Source organism: Parasteatoda tepidariorum, chromosome 7, assembly GCF_982258835.1.
Source record: "Parasteatoda tepidariorum strain Cologne lab strain chromosome 7, Ptep-v5.0, whole genome shotgun sequence".
In the NCBI taxonomy this organism is placed as follows: Eukaryota; Metazoa; Arthropoda; class Arachnida; order Araneae; family Theridiidae; genus Parasteatoda; species Parasteatoda tepidariorum.
Window position 1 is genome coordinate 19,416,538 of NC_141761.1, and position 20,122 is coordinate 19,436,659.

Here is a 20,122-nt window from a genome sequence, read left to right on the forward strand (position 1 = left end):
CCAAATTGATGTCCGAGGAAGAGCGGGCATCTTAACAGGTGAGACAAATCCATGTCCTCGTGGAGATTACACAAGGTACGAAAAGGATCAGGAATCACGTTGATGCGATTTATATGTTTATTCAGACAATCGTGTCCAGATATCAGACGAAACATAGCAACAGATTTCATCCTAGGCCACTGAGGGACAATAAGAATATGCCATGGTTTATTGGAATCGCGATTTTTGAATTCTCCGCGGAAAGAGTCCCTGAAGATGTTCTTAATTAGACATTTGATATTATTAAAAGGAAGTCCGGAATTAGATCTCTGGAGGACAGAGGCCCCCTTTTGAGACAGGAAATCGGTCGCTTCGTTTCCCCGGATTCCACAGTGGCCCGGAATCCATTGGAGAACTACTGTCTAATTATTACTGGAAAACCAGTTGAGAAAATTCAAGCAATTATCGATGATTTAAATTCTAGAGCAGCTGGGATTGCTTGAACAGCGGCCTTAGATTCTACAACTTTTGGAAAAGAGTCTAGGCCTTGACCGAAATTGTGACAGAGCCTGGTAAATGGCCCCAAATTCACCAGGCTTAGGGATAGAGCGCTCGCCTCCCAATGAAGGGACTTAATTTCTAATCCCAGCTGTGGTTAGTTGATTCGAATTCCGCTCCAGACTCGCACTGACCACAGTGCTGATGTAAAATATCCTCAGAGGTAGACGGATCATGAGTTAGAGTCCCCTTGCCGCCAGGCTAACAGTGGAAGGTTTTCGTGGTTTTCCTCTCCATGTAAAGCAAATGCCGGTCAGTTCCCTCAAAAGTCCTCCACGAAGGCAAATTTCTTCCAATACTTGATCCAGGAGTTCCCTTGTTTCTGAATTGGGATCAAAATTACAAGGCTACTGAGTTGAACATTGGTAGTCGTAAACCCAAAATTAGGTCAGCTGTTCAACGACGGTTATAAAATATAAAAATTTTAACATCAAAAGCTGATAGATTAGTATCGATGGGAGAATAAAGGCAAAATAGTTCACGGTAAACACCAGCACTTGCGTTAACACAATTGCTCATTCTAGACCCGTTAGTATAAATTCTTAATCCAAATACTCTATTATAAGTACAAAGTATTATTAGTTTATTTAGTACCTATCAAACTGCACCACTTCTGTACAGTTTTTACACAGATACTGTGGAAAGATGCTTTTTTTACAGTCCCTAGAAAGGAATAATTACCGAAGAAAATTGCTTTATTGAGATAAATTTTAACTATCATGAATTTGCTTTGAGCAAAAGCATCATTCCAAATAATACTGAAAACAGTTAATATTTATTTTGATGGGAAGAACAACCAAAAAAGTACTTAATCTAACAACGTAAAGCCACTGGGAAGGGACACAAATAATGGTAAATTTTAGAAACATTGCAGTTATTTTAGATTTATTAATTGCGTTATTAATTACGTCTTTTAGTTTTATGCATCATTTCTTAGTGTTGATAAACAAGGATTTATTGATTTTTTTTCTTCTCTCAGAACGAAGAAATGGTTTTCAACTAGTTAAAAATAAAGCAACTGTTATATTTTAAAAATTCTTAACTTTTTTCTCTTCTGTTATCGTGGAAAAAAAATGCTGAAAATTAAATACAAACTCACTGATTCAGCGTCAAATCAATGATTACTTTTCCCCCATCTCATTTCATAAATTGCAGTCAAACTTTCCAAACAAGTTTCACGTAAAACTTTTTAATCGACAACTTTTCCATAAGAAGGCAAAAATTTTCATCTAAAAGCAACAACGCTAATCGAAAGTTTTCTCCTCCTCGTTTAATACAGCTTCCTTTGCAATAAGGAATGGAACAACCCCACCTGATCCCAAAACGCCCCTACCCAACCCCTAATTCTAGACAGCTTAGTAGCGCCCTGTAGTGATAAAGGCTTAGAAACCCTGGGAAGGCCCCCTTCTTAATTCATGTTAAGATCGCACCACTATAGCTGCCTCGTTAGAAGATCTATTTCAAACTCGTAAACCCAGTTGTGAGTCGTTCGTTAATTGCAACTGAAGAGTTAATTTAGAGTTTTATTAAGTTCTCCTGTATCTATTTGGAACTGTTGATTTGCGATATCTGCGTAGAACGGCTGAAAGAATTTGGTGTTACTTAATTATCCTTGATGAAGGGTGGGTATGGTAAATTAGCTAATTTATTCGTGTGAGCATCTTTTCTCATATGGTTAATTTATTTTAGCTGCCTATCTCGTTAGAGAAATTTTTAGAAATACTCCGAAAAATTTTATCTAATGAAGGAGATTGCTGTGTAACCAAAATAAGGTTTTGTTTTAAGTGGAAATTTCAAATTAGTGGAAATACTCAAAAGCGTGTTTAAACAAATTTTATAAAAAATATTAATACAATTATTTAAAAAAAAAAAATTTTTTTTATTTTAATCTTTCATTTTTTTAATTAACTCAATACCCATAGGTATATGTTAAAATACATATAATATTTTTACAATGATATATATAATAATGACATATCATGTATTACATTGAGCCACAGGGAAGGTAAAATTAATATTTTTTTAATTTGAAATAGCGCTTTTTTTTCTTTTGCCTTTTGAAACTCAATCAAAAATGCCAAATAATCAAAAATATCACTGATTAGCATTTTTCGACACCACTCAACTAATTTGGGAAATCAAGCAGGTTTTGATGGTTTACATGCTCGCCTTCCTCAGTAATGATTCGGCGGATTTCAATTAAATTTTGGCCTTTTATTCACTTAAACGTGATTTGTGATCCTCAGTGTTTATACTTTTTTTGTCTTCGTGTTTCACAAAAATTCTAAAAAATATAAACTAAGGGTGGTGATGGCGGAACATTCTGTAAGTTACCAAAGAATTCCTTTTCTCATTTCCTCTTCATTCAATCACTTACCTCATTATGGTAGCGGTACCCAATTTTTTTCGGCTATTAAACCCTAAATGATCAAAATCTTTTCGACGGAACCCCGACTTTGCAATTAAGTATGTAAAAAAGGCTATAGGGATACATATTTCTTTATTAACAACCTATTTATTTTATTTTGGTTCGAAAAGCGAGTTGGGAAATTTCATAAATGAATGTCCTTTGCGTAGTTTGTTCAATACGTTTTTATTTGAAAAATTATGCATTTTTTTCCAAACAATTGTGCTTTTTTCATTGGCAATATATTTCGTAAATAATGGATTATTTATTGGATTTAAATACAATTGCGGGTTACAAAAATATTTAATTAAAAAAAAAATTGGAACCTATCTTCCACGGAACCCTAAGGTTCATCTTTTTTTTTATACCATAAGGAAGCGGTTCCATTTGGGAACAGCTGCCTTTTAAAGCAAGATGAAGAATACGCATTTTACTCAATGACAGCTTATTACTTTTCAACACCGGTTATAAAATAAAATAACTGTTATTACAGTTATGTGTTTTCTATGTATGCAACAATAACAGCCTTAAAACTGCTATGCTTATTCATTTACACAGAGATATTTCTTGCGAGGCTTAATGCCTGCGATGCTTCTCTTGAGCAAATAATACAAAGCATGTTTAATCTTATTAAATTAAATTATTCATATTACGATCCTAATTTAATCTTCTAATATGGTGAATGGTTAACAGAATTACTAATTTAGACTTACCGATTTTAATAATTAATAATTATTCATTTTTGTTATACCATCATTAAAATAGCATTTACACAAATTACAACCATGAAAATAATCTTAAAAATGAAGTTTAAATTCTTTTTATTGTTCCGCATATAAAGAGTTTCTTTTTTTTTAAATCAAACTTGAAATTAAGTTCTTGGAGTATCGGGTGTAAGTGCAAAATCATTTTTCCACTCCATTAAATATTAATGCTTCCTTTTAAAAACACATTACAAAACAAATATGTTCTTCACTGCAAAAAAAAAATCTGAAGACAAATTTCAATGTAATGTGCAGACATTACTTTATTTTATAGCCAAATTTAAAAAGCATAACAGAACAAAGCGGTTTTTATTTGAACTCATCTTTAGAAGATAAACCATCTATCTACGAGCGTAACGGCCCTCAGGGACTTGTAAGCATACGATTCTGAGTATACAAAGCAGTTGTTGTTTCGAATAGGCAGTAAATATACCTTCCTCTGTTTTTTTTCCCTCCATACTTCAGTTACCTTCCTCCTGTGTTCGAACTTAACTACTGGTCTGCTTTGAACGAAAATAAAGATCTATTTATTGCTGATCTTTATCGTTGCTTTGCTCTAACATATATTTTTATGTTCTTGATATCTATGAACTCATTTAATTTTTTGTTTCGAAAGTTATGATTTGATCAATTTAATTGAATTTATAATCCACTAGAATCCAATAATTAAAGTTAACTGTGTTAAAGGTAATAACTGTATACTACTGTGTTAAAAGTAATAACTGTGATAACTGTATACTACTGTATTAAAAGTAATAACTGTGATAACTGTATACTACTGTGTTAAAAGTAATAACTGTGATAACTGTATACTACTGTGTTAAAAGTAATAACTGTGTTAAAAGTAATTATTTTTCAAATTTGATCAATTTAATTTAATTTATGATCCAATAATTAAAGTAAACTGTGTTAAAAGTAATAACTGTGATAACTGCATACTACTATGTTAAACGTAATAACTGTGAGAACTGTATACTACTGTGTTCAAAGTAATAACTGTTTACTACTGTGTTAAAAGTAATAACTGTGATAACTGTATACTAGTGTGTTAAAAGTAATAACTTGGTTAAAAGTAGTTATTTTTCAAATTTGATCAATTTAATTGAATTTATAATCCACTAGAATCCAATGATTAAAATTATCTGTGTAACAATGATTAAAGTTAGCTACTGTAATAATAACTGTAATAACTGTGATAACTGTAGACTACTGTGTTAAAAGTAATTATTTTATTAAATAGGCAAAGTAACTGCGTTAAAAGTAATTATTTTATTAAATATTATCTAATTAAAAGGCTAGTTTTTAAACATTTTGCGAATTATTATAGTAATTTTAAAACAATGGTCCCTATGATCCTCATGTAAATATAAAATAAATATAGAAATGATTTTACTACCATTAATATAGATAATTATGAGATGCGTTAATTTAAAAAAAATGACACTCTCGAAGAAAATTAAATAATTTTTACATAACTGGATATAGCCTTTAGCGATTCTAAGAAAAATAACTCACCGATCAGTTTAAATTCATCTCTAAATATGCATTTAAGAATAAAAATAAATGGTAAGTATTTCAATTTCAAATAAACTTATTATTATTTGTAAAATAATTCATAAGTTTTCAACCTATGATAGTTTTCAAACTCCAGCGCAAATTCAATCTCAGAAATTGCATCTCACTTTTTTTCAATATCATAATCTTGAGATTCAGATATCATCAATACATAAAATATGCGTTTTCGTAATTTTTTTCAAATATCCTTCATTGCTATATTTTGTAAATCATAAATAGTAAAAGCTTGAAACCTTTAGTTTAATTAACATATTTATGGGCATTAATATTGAATACTAAATGAATTTAAAAAAGTAAAAAAATGAAAAAAACGTTTCTCTAATTTTAAATTTCAAGTGGTCATGAAGTTGCCTATTCAATGAATTCATGAGTTTTAAATTTGATTCCAGATAAAATTGTATTTATATACATAAGGTCGTATCCAGCGAAACGATAAGTTTAAAATTAATGTGCTTTCTTCTTATCTAAATTCAGTTGGGGAAAAAAATCATGCCGCCAACCCTGATGGCGATATACTGTAATGGTAATCCATTTGCATAATTATATTCAGAAGAAAAGGTGCTTATTCATCCACATAAAAAATATTACATTAATAAAATCACCTTTCTTTCATTTTGAAAAATGCTGAAAATATGCAGAAAAGCGTTTCGTTATGAGATATCTCTGAAATATAAACTTGAAGTCCTGAAAATATAGAAAATTATTATTTAATATTGTTATTATACAAGAAGGCTTTGCCCGCTGATCGCTCCGCTCGCCAACCCCCGAAAATTGCTACGCAATCTTATATGGTTTGCTTCGCTCGCTGATAACTTAGGTATATTGCAAATGCACAAAATTCTAAGAATTCAGAACAATCAGTCAAATTCATATAACAACTTTTTTTTTAAAAAAAAATTACATCTTTTTAGTAAATACTAAGTCATTAAAATAAATTTGAATTCTAATAAATGACATGTAATTCGTTAAACCTATTAGAAATGTGCTATAGTATAAAATCTTAAGATAAAATTTCTAAAACTGATATCTCCTTAAAAAGTTTAAAATTTTGGCTATAAATAAGTCTAGTAAAAATAACTAATTAAAAATAAATATTAAATATAAGTGAATTGCAATGGAAAAACCTGCATAAACAAATAAATTCGTGATATAAATCAAAAATCGTCAAATAAATTCGTAATATATAAATTCGTGAAAAAAAGCTTTCAACAAAATACTAAAATAGAGATCTATAGACAAAGACTACTCACTTCTGCCTTGCTTATGATCTCTCTAATTATTTCAGTTTCCGTTTTTAAAAGCGCTATATGTTGAGCCATCTCAGCTGGATTTGGCATGTGACATTTTTAGCGGCAATCATTGGTCGATTTTCTAGCGTTGCCATTCGGGGAGTTGTAATGAGGCTTTTTTTTTGTCGCCGTGTAAGAGAAATATATATATAGATTGTAGCCTTATGAAAGAACAATTTGTTTATGCGTTAATCGTAAGGGCGCTTTTTCATTACACGACACGATAACGACAAAACGGATCCGATTGTCGGCGAACGACATAGAGACAAGTAAAATACATGGTCAGCAACGGAGCGCTTTTTCACTCACCGATACGGTAACGATTATGTCGTATCCGACAAGGCGATATCGTTTGTCGGAATCAAATGTCGGTTAGGCAAGCAAATTTCTCCTCAAATAGTGGCGATTTTATTAGTTGTTGTGTATCTTTCCTGTTTTATCTCCTCTTTTGATATCATTATTTCATTCTTTTAATCAATTTTAATATTTGATTAGATCATGTCAAATGTAAAATTCGAAAGTAAAAGTTTTATATAATTTATTCTCATGTCTGGTTATAAATTTTTAATTTCATGAAGTTGCATTTTTTACATTATAATGAGGTCGAAAGACGTAAACAATCATAAAAGTTTCATTGAAAATTTTTATAAATTCATTATATGCTTTAATGAAGGGATATACCATCCCTTCATTAAAGTAATTCCCTTTATTTTTATAATAGTAATGATTTGATAAGAAGGCAAATAAAGACCCTTATGTATTTCAAACAGAACTCGATCAAACTACTGGTTTCTGCTTGATTGAATAATATAAAGTCAGTTCCCTGATTCAACTGAAACATTTTTTTGAAACATGATAGAACGGCTTCATAAGATAAATTTGATAAAACTCATTTAAGAAATCATCTAAAAAGATTATTTTAAATGAAACTAATATTTTAATTCGATTTGAAAAAAACGTTAATACTTTAAAACATTTAAAGAATTTAAGTAATGTTAAGTGATTACAGACATAATTTTAAGTGTAGACTGGCGGCACTTAAAAACCGCCAAATCTGTAGCTGCGGTGGCGTTAATACGTAAGTACCATTTCGTGCACCCAAAAACGTTTCTGCACTGCTAACTTTTTTCTTCTAAAATAAAGTAAGAAGTTTGAGACGACGATTATCATCCGGCATATTTAAAGTTTGCAGAAAAAAATCACAGCAAAACACAAGCAACTGCTCACTTGTTGGGTCTTTGTGCCAACTAAATTAAATGAACGCCAATTTACGATACTACCAATAATTTTATCAAAAAAATAACATATTTTATTTCTTAAACATTTTAGAACACAACAACATTTATTATATATCTAACTCCGTTGCCAAAACGAATTCAAAACTAAAACTTATAATTTTTCAAAACACGTTCAAATAAATTATTTAAATTTTATGTCTCTACACACTCAAGCTCAAAACATTGAATGAACAAGAATTTCTACTTCTCGGACTAACGATATCGGACAAGTGAAAAACCAATTGCTTAAACGATCCGGCAACGACATTGTCGTTCACACATTTGTCGTCCGATTTTGTCGGTATCGTGTCGTGTAATGAAAAAGCGCCCTAACGAAGTAGATGTTTACCTAGATTTGTAAAAAAATCAATTGTGCTTGAAACGACACCATTGCGATTTTTTATTATAGAGATAAAAATAATATTACTATAAAAAATAATGAATCGTATGAATTTATCTAACTAAAAAAACGAAAAATATATTTAAGGAAAAACAATATTTATTTAATTATATTTAAAAAAACATATTTATAGTTTACAATTTTATTTATTTTTTGAAATTATTAGCCTTTTACCAAAATATATTAATCACGTTTGAATGCGCTATTGTGATTGTAGATATATGAAACCACTTGTCTACTAATTGCTATTGTCTTTTGATTTAAAAAAAAATTGTCACCGAGTTATTTATTTATTTAATTTCGTGCGCTTAATTGATGCGACGATATAAAACACAAACCGAGATTATCACATTTAAATTCGTTAATAGCTTAATTGTCATTTCGTAAATAGATAAAAATGTTTGCCAAGTCTTCATGGTGAACATATTTTATTCAAAATGTATTTTTATTCAAATGTATGGAGTGATTTTATAGATTATCAAATTATGTTGACAATGTCTTATAATTTTTAAAGCAAATGATAGAGTAATTCTTTTTGTACACAAGATGAATACTTATTAAGATAGATTTTATTGCTCGAACCCAAATTTACCGAATGACATTCATTCGCATTATCTATTAGAATGTTTATCAACGAAGTATCCTAATTTCTCGCTTTACCGTCATACGATTATGAAAAATATAGCATTAATAAAAAATAAAATGTAACATTGCTTTAACAAAACATTCCCCGCACTAAAGGTCCACATTTGCCGTTATAAGGGAGAATTAATGATACCTAACATATATTTCTGACAGGCGCCATAAAAGTGGTGTGATTTAAGAGCTTCCCAGCAATATTGTTAATTTGCGCTTAAAAATATATTGCCAAGTGAGACTTTTAATGAGAATAATGCAGGCGACACCATGCCAAATTTTTTGTGTAATCCACTATATTTCAATGTTCCCATAAAAATCGTAAGTTATTCGATCATCACAAATTCTTATGGCGATTTCCATGTTAAGCGGTTGTTAATTTTAACAGCTGATGTCATTTTTGGCTGTTGGCTGGTGTTATCAAGGTTTTAACAGCATGAACCATCTATGCTTCACAAGAAAAACGCATGTTATGCTTGAAAAGATCAACAATACGTAGCAAATGTGAAATATTTTGCGATGAATAAATCTGAGCTCGTTTCCTCGTTAACCAAAATTATTCAATAGGAGATGTTAAAAATATTCCAAGCGAGAATGTCTATTAAGACGCACTAAGAGGTGAGATGAAGGAAGAAAAAAAAAAAAAACTGTGAAGTTAATTAAGTTTGTATCCATCCATCCTGTTTTGGTTAAGAAGATGAACTCGCTTATGAATATTATTTTGGGAAAAAGGGATGGTGATTTGTTGCGTCGGCGTTTTCCAGCAACTCCAAAGAGATTGATTGCATCTGGGTTTCGGAGAACCGGTTGTAATTATTTTTAACTTTACAAAGAATTGCGCACAGATTGCATCGGTCTCCTGGGATTCTTTGGGGGTACAAACGCAAAGATTAATACATTCTTCCATAGTCGGAAATCTTGTTTCAAGTGACGAGGAAGAAAAAAAAAACTCTCAAGTTGTTTAATTAAATTTTCTGTATTATATTCCATTTGTCAATGTTAAGGGTTGTTTTAAGTTTATATTAATGCGTAAAAGGATGTTTCAATTTTAATATTTTATTTTGAGAATTTATTTAGTTACATATATTAGTTACATATAGATAGTTTTTTTTACATAGTATTTAGTTACATATCAGGGGTCTGTTTAGAAGAAATTTGGGTCCGTTGACGGACCCTTCACAAAATATCTTTTCATAAAAACGGACCCTTCACAAAATATTTTAACTTAAAAACGGACCCTTCACAAAATTTTTTAACTTGACAACGGACCCTTCACAAAATAATTTATCTTTTAATCGGACCCTTTGCAAATTTGTTTATCTTCATTATTGTTTTGTTAATCGAATAAACCCTTCCCAGGAAGGGGGGGAGGAGAAAGACAGATGTAAATGAACTAAATTTTGTTTTCGGCAGACGCTTCTTCCTTTATTCGTCCGAAATGAATATTCTGCGTTCAGCAGTATAGGCTAAATACCAAATATTTATATGTTGAATCGCTAATTTAGTAGCTGCAATTGCTGTTTATTTTTTAAAATTTAATTTCTTTAACTATAATTTTACAGTGTTGAGCATAATCTTGTATGTCTTTACAATTTAAAAACTCCTTGAAAAAGTTTTTTTTGCAATAACGGACCCTATTTGCCCAAATTCACAAAAGCGGACCCCGGTTGAAAGAATGTGACTTAACGTTTATTTCATATTCGCAAATTACGAGCAATTTTTTCACAATTTTACAAAAACGGACCTTTCACAAAATGTCTGGACAGACCCCTGCAGATATAATATTTTTTAAGTTCTATTAATTTGTTTTTTTCACATTTGATCACCTTTTTTATGTTTTGCTCCCTACTGGTTAAATCTATGAGAAGTTCCTCCAAGAGAGGATGTGTTCACCTTCAGAAAAACATTGATGCCACGACCCCTAAGTGCCCCAATTATCTTTTTCTTGCGTTTTTTTTATTTAATTTTTTTTGTGTCAGACTTCATTTATATCGTTGTTTGATCAGCTTATCTAGAATAGTATTTATACTTGGTGCAGTATAGTTTATTCCGGCTCTCGTGTTATTAAACTCTAACTAACTATATTACTCTCTTACTAAATTTTTCGGTACATTACTATTTTATTCTTTATTGTGTATGATTTAAACAATGCTTAATTGAATTTGCTGAGGAAAAGGCTAAAAAAAATGAGGAATACATTTTTATCAGGGTTGGGTTTTTGGGGTCAAAAACTGGCTTTGGACATGACAATGGGAAAAACCGTGTTTTTACCGGTAAAAACCGTCAAAAACCTACTGTTTTCTTTCATTTATGGCATATAGCGGACAATATATTATTTTCACATAATTACCATTATAAATGAATGTTGTAAATGATTGCTATTGATTTTGCAACTATATACATGTATTCTTATAGAAGGATATACATTCATATAGAAATATTGTTATATACTTATTGAAAATAGTGATACTTTCATCATTATAGCTTGATTTGCAAAGGATTCAAAATTTTGCACTTCTTAATTGTTAGAAATAAACAAGCAAACAAAAAAAGCTTGGAACTATTAATAAATTCAAGAACTTAAATGAAGAATTCTAATCAAATGCCAAATTTCTAATATTTAGGAAATTTGGCATTTCTTAAATATTAGAAATAAGCTAAACAAAACTTTCTAAACTTGTAACTACTGACAAACTCTAAGTCAAGAATGACTTGACATTCTTCAGTAATGTAATATGCCAAACAAAATGATGCTTGGAAATGTTGAAAATTTCTTTTAGCATCCTAATATTTTACTTCAAATAGTATGTTTTGATATAATCATGTTGGGAAAATGCAAGAATCTGTTCTTAAATATCTTTTAACAACTTTTTTCTAATATTATTGCCCAAAAATGAATTAATTCTTAATTATAAGCAGTTAAACTCAAATAAAAATACAGTTTTACCAAAACAATGGGTTTTTGACAGAGGGGTTTTTGACATGACGGTAAAAACCATGGTATAAACCGGTAAAAACCGTCATGTGTCAAAAACTTGCCAACCCTGATTTTTATCCATTGTGTTAAATGATAAACACTTATTAATTGCACAATTATTCACCTTTCCGGCTATGTATGAAATAACGACATTCTATTAAATGCCTGGTATTTTTAAGCAAAGTATAAATTATAAAAACCACTTTATACTTTAACCAGACATTGATATAATAACTAGGCATTCCATAGAATGATTAATTCTCTTTAGACAAAGTATGAAATAAAAATTATGTTTTTAATTTAAAAAAACGTTTATTCTTCAAAAGTACGAATCAGGAGTGGCAGGATATGAAACATTCGATTTAAATTCACGAAAAGGCTGTAACTTTAAAGAAGTCAATTAATGCTATTAATAATTGTTACTATAATATCCGATTCGAAAATATCAGTACAGGGAATACCGATCAATAACCCTTAAATTTAAAAAAAAAGAAGAAAAAACCTTCATGTTATTACAATGGCAAATCATTGTATAAACAACATCATCGGGACAAAAATCAGGTTATAAACAACAAAGAAAACAAAATAAAAACAACTAACTTGTTGCATCAAAATTACTTTGAACTAAAGCAAAAAGACCACAATGATACAATCATGTTAATCTAGATAACTACTATATTTCGCACTTTTGCGAATTTGGTGTTTGGCGTTGAATGTAAAATGCCTTGGCAATGTGTGTAGGGTTTTATGATTTCTTACTTTGCTGGTCAGTTCTATACTCCGTTGCAAGTTAAGAAAAGACCATTGCTGTACTGCATATACCGCTATACTGCATATAGTTTCTTTTATTTAAATAATCGAATTATATAAATAGGCTTTCAATACAGTATAAAAGCTTTTAAAATGAAAACTGGTCAGAAAGAAATTTAATTCGTACTGTCTTTTACGATATATATCACGGAATTATTAAAAAATGGTTATAGTTTTGTTGTCTTACTGGATCCTAGACTTGGCGACAGATTTCGATAAATAAGAAGAACATTCATTCTTGAAAATGCAAGAGCATTGGATTTGATCGAAGCTCTCTCTATAGATGGCACGTCTTATGCTGATATGCCCTTAACAAATCAAATGCGAGATAATTTTTTTTTTTACTTTTGTTTCCCCGTAGAAGAAAATCGTTTGCAAAAAACAATATTTATTATTCTTTCATCAGTTTCTTCAAATGCTAACAGAAAGAATTATGTTTGTTACGAATTTTAGACATCATTTTTAATTCTTATTAACAAAACAATAGTTACCATTTAATAAGTTTTATTTTCGTCATTTCATCCGATTTAAGAAAGCAAGCAAAAAGAAGGCTGTGCAACGTCGTTTCAAGAGTTGGCGATGTTGATATACGTACGCACAGGCGATTTGACCCTATTCTAAGACTATATTTTTTTCTCAGTCTATGAAAGCTAAAATTGAATCTCAGAAAACTGATTAAATAAAACTTATTTTTCAATTATTATTATTATTTTGAAATATGTAGCTTATACAAAAATGCCAAATATACAGAAAAAATTTTATTCTGATTTTTTTGTCGCTCGCGTTGACTTTTTTTGATTACGATGATTTATATGATTTATTCAGTAAATATCTGAAATGAATAAAGAGATAATTCCTTTGTAAGCTACGTCATTAAAGATATTTTTCAATCAAGTTTGAAGAATTCTTCAATTCAAACAGTACGAAAAGCTATTAAAACTTGAGTCTAAGCTGTTGAAAGTTAGCACATACTTATGTAAATGGTTCAAAATCTTCAAAACATAAAAATAAACTAATGTATCTTTAACATAGTTAATGTTACAAATAATATCTTTTATTACACCAGTTAGTTGAAATCCATAAGAATAAATGCTCTGACATTTTATATAAAAATAAACACGCACTTAGGAAAAGCTATTTTTTTAATCATATCTTGAGTTCTTTATTACTTATTCCTTTAATAACGTATATTAACCTCACCTTAATGACCCGTCTATTTCGTTAAATATGACCTTAAATGAAAGTTCGCGAATTGATTATAAATATGAAAACACTGACGAGTCTGTTTGATATAATGGAGGAGTGCCGACTCCCTATTGTTAAATTGAGATATTTTATTGAGGGTAGGCTTATGAAATCTGAAATTAATTCCTGGTAATTGCTTCCTGTAAATTTAAATCAGTCATTAAAAATGTCATCAATTTGGAATTATTTTTTCCTCAATTTTGGCCTTTGGCATCATTTATATTTTCTGTAATTTCAGTGTCTTCTGAATTCTGCATCTTAAAAATCTGTAGGAAGTATTTCTTTGATTTATTTATTTATTCAAATTAAACTTTGTAAAGTATCGAATTTTTATTGCTCAATGTAAGCTTGGAAAAAACCTCTATTAGCTTGGAGAGAGGGCTAATGACTTTTAAGAGTTTTTATATATATGTAATACAAAAATTAAATACTTTTGTATTAATAAAAGCATTAAGACTTCATTCCTTTTCATAAAATATCTTTAGTAAAGGATAAGGGTACAAGTTCTATTTTGGGACTTCAAGGCTAAAAACATGCCAATGAATAATAATTAGATTTATACTTCAAAATAGAAGTTATTTTAAGAGCTTTCACTTCCATATAAGGAAAGATTAAACGATTTGCTATGAGTAATAAATAAATTGATGAGGCGTAAGAATACAGAAAAAGGCAATAATGACTGGCCGTTTACAACTTGTAATCATCCTATAAAACGCAGGACCGAATGTTTTTGCTTGGCTTTTTGTTCTTTATCATGCTTAAATAAAATTCGTCTGCTTAGACGGGACATGGGTCTCCCCCCATCCAGCGGGAGGAGGCTAAGATGTATGCTTTCACCATAGCTGCTAAATAAAAAGATTATGCACAACATGGACTCGTTCATCATGCTGCTTTTTTCACGTAATTAACTAAAAAATATCGGTGTGGATACACCGCATATATATATATATATATATATATATATATATATATATATATATATATATATATATATATATATATATATATATATATATATATATATATATACAATGACTTTTTTAAAATTTTATTTCTCAGAAACCATTGAACCGTTTTTCCTCAAATTTTGTATTTTCCATGTGAAATTACATTCTTTAAAATGATGTAAAATGTGCAACTTACATACGTTACATTGAAAAATAATAAATGTTTACTGAAAATTATTTTTTGCATGGAATTTTTTTATAAATTACTTTCATAATTGTATGAAAAAGCTTTTCAATTCCCTGAAGTTCTCGAGATATGATGAAATACGTATAGAAAAAGGGGTTTAAACCTTGGATCACTATCCTGACCAAACTATTGGGACTATATTGGAATTTCGGCTACTCCCCCCCCCCCCATATTTTAGGAGTCAGAAATCCAAAATCATCGAAAAGAATGTATATTTTTTCAGAGAATGTAGGTTTGTGTCTAATTTCGTTAATCAAAATATCGTCTGCACTAATTAAGTTGTATATTGTAGATCACCTCGTTGAACCATTGAAATTAAGTTCTAGACCGTGACGATCTTATTATTAGGTCAAAAGTTATTTAGGGAGAACCGTTTTTTTTTTTGCGTACTGTACATAGTAATTATTTGAATATAAAACAGGCATCTGCCAGAATTGTTTTTTCTCCGTGCAGGATTTAGCAGGTTTTTCAACAAAACGGGATTTTTAAACTAATAAAAAACGTTAATTTGTTCGAATTGCCATGGTTATTTGTATTCAGTTGATGAAAAAGAACTTTAAAAAAAAAGCATGTTTTACAAATTTGAAGAGATGGTCGATTTTGCAACTAAACAAAATTAAGTTTTGTCGATTAACAACATTATTAATATCAACTCAATGGAAATAGCCGTTATGGAACGATAAACAAAAATCTTTTGCAAAACAAAAACATCGATTAATAAGCGAATGAGAAGTTGAAAGTACTAAACAAAACAAAATGTTGACAAAAATTACCTTTAGTGATGATTTCATCTCATTGTTACTTAACAAGCTTGATATATTTCAGTGGTCTTACCTTCTCTTTGTAAATAATTTAGTCTGCAAATTCCGTTAGAAAAGTACTCCTCGAAAACCAGTTTGTTTCTTTGTTAATAGTTGATTTCTAAACTTAATTGAAAATTACAATAAATGAAAAGACAAAGGATTTCAATGGAAAAAAATATAAGAAATATAATTAATTTTGCTTATAATAGATGTTTTGTTTTAATACAAAACAAATTGATAGTGCAAGGAGCTACTTAATATTACAAATAAAATAACTTATGTATTTTTTCGTCAATTTCCAGAATTTTTCAGGTAACAAAAAAGCTCTCAGAAAAGGAACAAAAACTGTTATTTTTTCATTAAACAATTAGTGCGTTATTTTAAAAAAATTGTAATTAAGCTAGTTAAAATGAACTGTCATTTTTTTTAAACAATCAGTGCGTTATTTTTTAAATCAAATATTTGCAATTTTGTGTTTTGTGCATGTTTCATGTCTCTAACTACTTTTATCTTTTTTTCAGGTAAGTTCCAAATCGTCTTACATATTGAAAAGGCATTGTTTAAAGTTTTGTTGATAAAATTTTGTCAAGTAAGATATTTCATTCTTTCTTCAACTTATAACATATGTAATAAAAAAATTTAAAAATTAAAAAAAAAACTTGAATATTAAAATAATTTTAAAATACGTATATTCTGCTATGTATTTTTATAAATTGTTTGCTTGTTTTAGTATCATGTATACAATTTTATAATTTTTACCTAAAAATATGAAACTAATTAATTAAGCTAAAGCCCTTTATATGCCTTAAACTAATTGAAAAAAATTTTTCTATTTCTTGAAATCCTGAAGTTTGTTTTTTATGCTTGTAAATTCAAAACAAAGGCAGGGACTAAAAAGTGAATATGTAGTCAGTCAACTGGTACCAAAGTCGGCCGAACGTTAATTGAACTGATGAAACGAGCATGTTGGTCAAGAAAATGTCATTTGTGTTTAAGAATTCGTTTAACTCCAATAGCATTTTATAGAAATAAGTTATTTGCTTTTAGCTACGCAGCATTGCATAGGTAACTCCTCTAAAATATGCTGTTTTAGAAAATCTTTTAAATTTATTAATGAAATTTCAGATTCAGTAATTCAAACGTATGAGCTCGAGATTCCGAGATCGGCAGCTACGTGGGCATGCATGGTTTCGGTACTACAGTCTCCTTATAAGCTAAAACCAGTTCCGCAGAAACATATTCTGGTTTGTCTTGGACTTCCTGAAGTGGATCTTACGTGAGATCCCCTTTTTGTTGCGGATTTTCTTGCGCACAGCGGAGTTCTGGAGCTTATCTGGCGTACGTTAGATTAAGAAGATCAGCAACAACAACAACGGTTTCGGTTTATAGGTATTGACACTCGACATTTTCAAATTCAGCATCTACTTTTTTTCATCGCAAAATGTTCAGTGCATGAAAAAACTTTAAAACAGCTTTGAGACGATACGCGTATCGCGAAAAATGGACGCGCTATGTAAAGCAGCTTTGTGCATAGCTAAAAAACACACAATTATTTCGGTTGGAGAAAATTTGAATATGAGAGAGGTAGAGATAAGACAACAATTATTGATGACTGATCAAATCGAACAGAAGGAAAAGTTCATTTGAATAGCAAATTTTCTACAAGGGTGCCATCACCGGCATACGAAGGACTGTGGACAATAAGGCCGAGCAAAACGTAGCATGAGGGATGTTTGCAATCTTAAATGAAATGGAGTCTTTTAAAAAATGTGGGGGTTGCACATGTACATTTTAGATTTGAGATATCCCCAGAACCAGAAATCAATAGGAGTAAAGTCGGGGGGGGGGGCGCGTAAGCTATGGAAATGGAGAAGTGCGTGAGATGGCGTGATTGACAAAATGATTTTCCTGGACATTGCAAACAGACGTCGCAATATATATATAAATGCTCTATCTTGCATCCAAATAACTTCATTCAGGGCATTTAAATTTTGCTACATGGCTACATAGTGTGAGTCTGTCAAAGAGCCTGTTTCAAATCCCGTTGGTGCTGTTTCCTCAAAGAAGTACTGGTCAATCACAATTGTGCCTGAAATACCTCACCTCACAGTAACTTTTGCGTGTTATTAAAATCATATTCTGAAGTCACTATAGCAGCGTCATCAGAAGCCGTTGGTCATCACAGGTGCAACTGAGTGATAACCAGGAGTGAAAATAAAAACAAAAGTTAAAAAAAATATTAGCTGGTAAGTAAAATATGAAAACGATTATTAGCTTACTTATAATAAGAAAGGGAAAAAAAGAGAAAAACAACAACAAAAAATCAAACTATACCTAAATATTTTGAAATGAAACATTTCGATAATGTTGCAGCTAAAATCGTTAAAAGGTTTTGACGTATTACATTAATAATAATGAAGGGGGAAGAACCAATTACCTCTCATCAGCGTAAAAAAATATAATAACATTTATTTGTAAATTATTTATGTATCTCTGTTTTTCTGTATTTAACAACAATATTCATTATTCATACTTTTGAATATTATCGCTCTGCCAGAAACTAGTTACTTTATCATGTTTATATAAAGTTTTGAAGAAAAATAATTTTGTATCTTATTTATTTTATTTATATATATATATATATATATATATATATATATATATATATATATATATATATATATATATATATATATATATATATAAGTACTTTCGACAACAGAAAAAAAAATTATTAGGCTCATATCCTGATAATTTTTTTAAAGAAAAGTTTAAAAGTCTAAAAAAGTGAAAAATATCTTTTGAGTGTGTCAGGATTCTGATTCCGCTCCCACGCATCTGAATGACCCCTAACCTGAGGGTCAGTGGGTGAGGGACATTAGACGTGTCGTTCTCCTTCGTGGGGGAGGAAAGAGTTAGAAGAGAAGTGAGAAATGAAATTCATTAGGGACATGATGCGGTTAGGGTTAGAGTATAGAGATGAAGGAGAAGAGAACAATGGGGCTCCAGAAATGGAATTTATTTTTATTTTATATAAATATTTGTAAATTTTGAACACAATAATCCAGAATCTAAAATAAATATGTATATATGATAAATAATCGTCATCATTCGGAGTGTCTCAAAAGACGAACCGCAAATAACACCGTTTCACAAGAATGGTATGTCATAGAGTACCAAAAAGGTGCCTATTTTTAGTGAAAAATTTTGATACACACCTTGAATAATCTCTTCGGCATAAAGTATTTTACGAATCATTTTATTGTAGCTAACAGTCTTATATTAATTTAAAAAACAAGTTTATGGATGGCAGTCGGCCGATTGTATACGTAAGTGGTAAAAATTAAAAAAATCGTAAAAAGTTCGTTCCAAAAAGACCTAACAAATTATTTTATTGTATTTGAAAAGTTTCGTGGAAAAAGAAATTAAAAACGAAATGAATATTTACCATTTCTTGGAAGTCGTGACACATTTATTTATTTATTTTTATAGTTATACACGCCCATAACTATTATCTTCACTTATTTTTTTTTTTTAAATCTTTTTTTTTTTTAATCTTTATACCTCCTTTATTGGCACTCCAGAAAATCATTTTGAATGTTCTTAAAAATCCAACCCCCTTAAAAGTTAAAAACCAATCATGTAAGGGAACACAATCAAAAGCTTAACCAAGCCCAATGCCTTTAAGACCCACCTACCACAGAACACCTGATCAAAAGTGTGAATTATCCATTGAATTGTGATTTATCCTACAGTCAAGAAAACGGACAAAAAATATTTAAGGGGTCTGTAATTCCTCCCATGTATCATATATTCACCCCCAAAAAAAGTTCGATCTGTAATCCATTGAATATTAAGCATAAAAAAGCAATTTAAAAAAACTGTTGCAATATTTTAATAAATAAATTAAGTTCAATTAGAATATAAATTAAGTGACGAAACAATCACAACTGACACCGTTATATTATTGTCAATTATCTTGAAATTTGAACCGAAATTATTAGGTTAGAATTTTATCTCAATATAATCGGGATATAATTTTGTGGAACCGCATCTGTTTCAATTCAAAAGAAAAAATAAAAGTGAAATTTAATAGAATAGTATTTCATTTTGGTGTCACATTCTGTTGACCTCCAAGAAACAAAAAATTTTAAGCAATTATGTGAAGTTGCCAGGCGGCAGAGCTTTTCAAGAATATAAAAATAGTA

At 29.9% G+C, this 20,122-nt stretch overlaps 1 protein-coding gene across 2 annotated transcripts in view; it reads left to right on the forward strand.

The window, feature by feature from the left end:
- The window catches only part of LOC107436488 (chondroitin sulfate proteoglycan 4), a 169,270-nt gene that overhangs the window by 69,315 nt on the left and 79,833 nt on the right, over nucleotides 1–20,122 (forward strand). Inside the window, exon 2 of one of the 2 annotated variants that reach the window (XM_087167447.1) lies at nucleotides 16,436–16,503. The exons of the other annotated variant lie outside the window; for it this stretch is intronic. The gene's annotated coding sequence lies outside the window, so the exon portion shown is untranslated. The remainder of the gene's footprint in view (nucleotides 1–16,435; nucleotides 16,504–20,122) is intronic. 2 annotated transcript variants of the gene reach the window in all.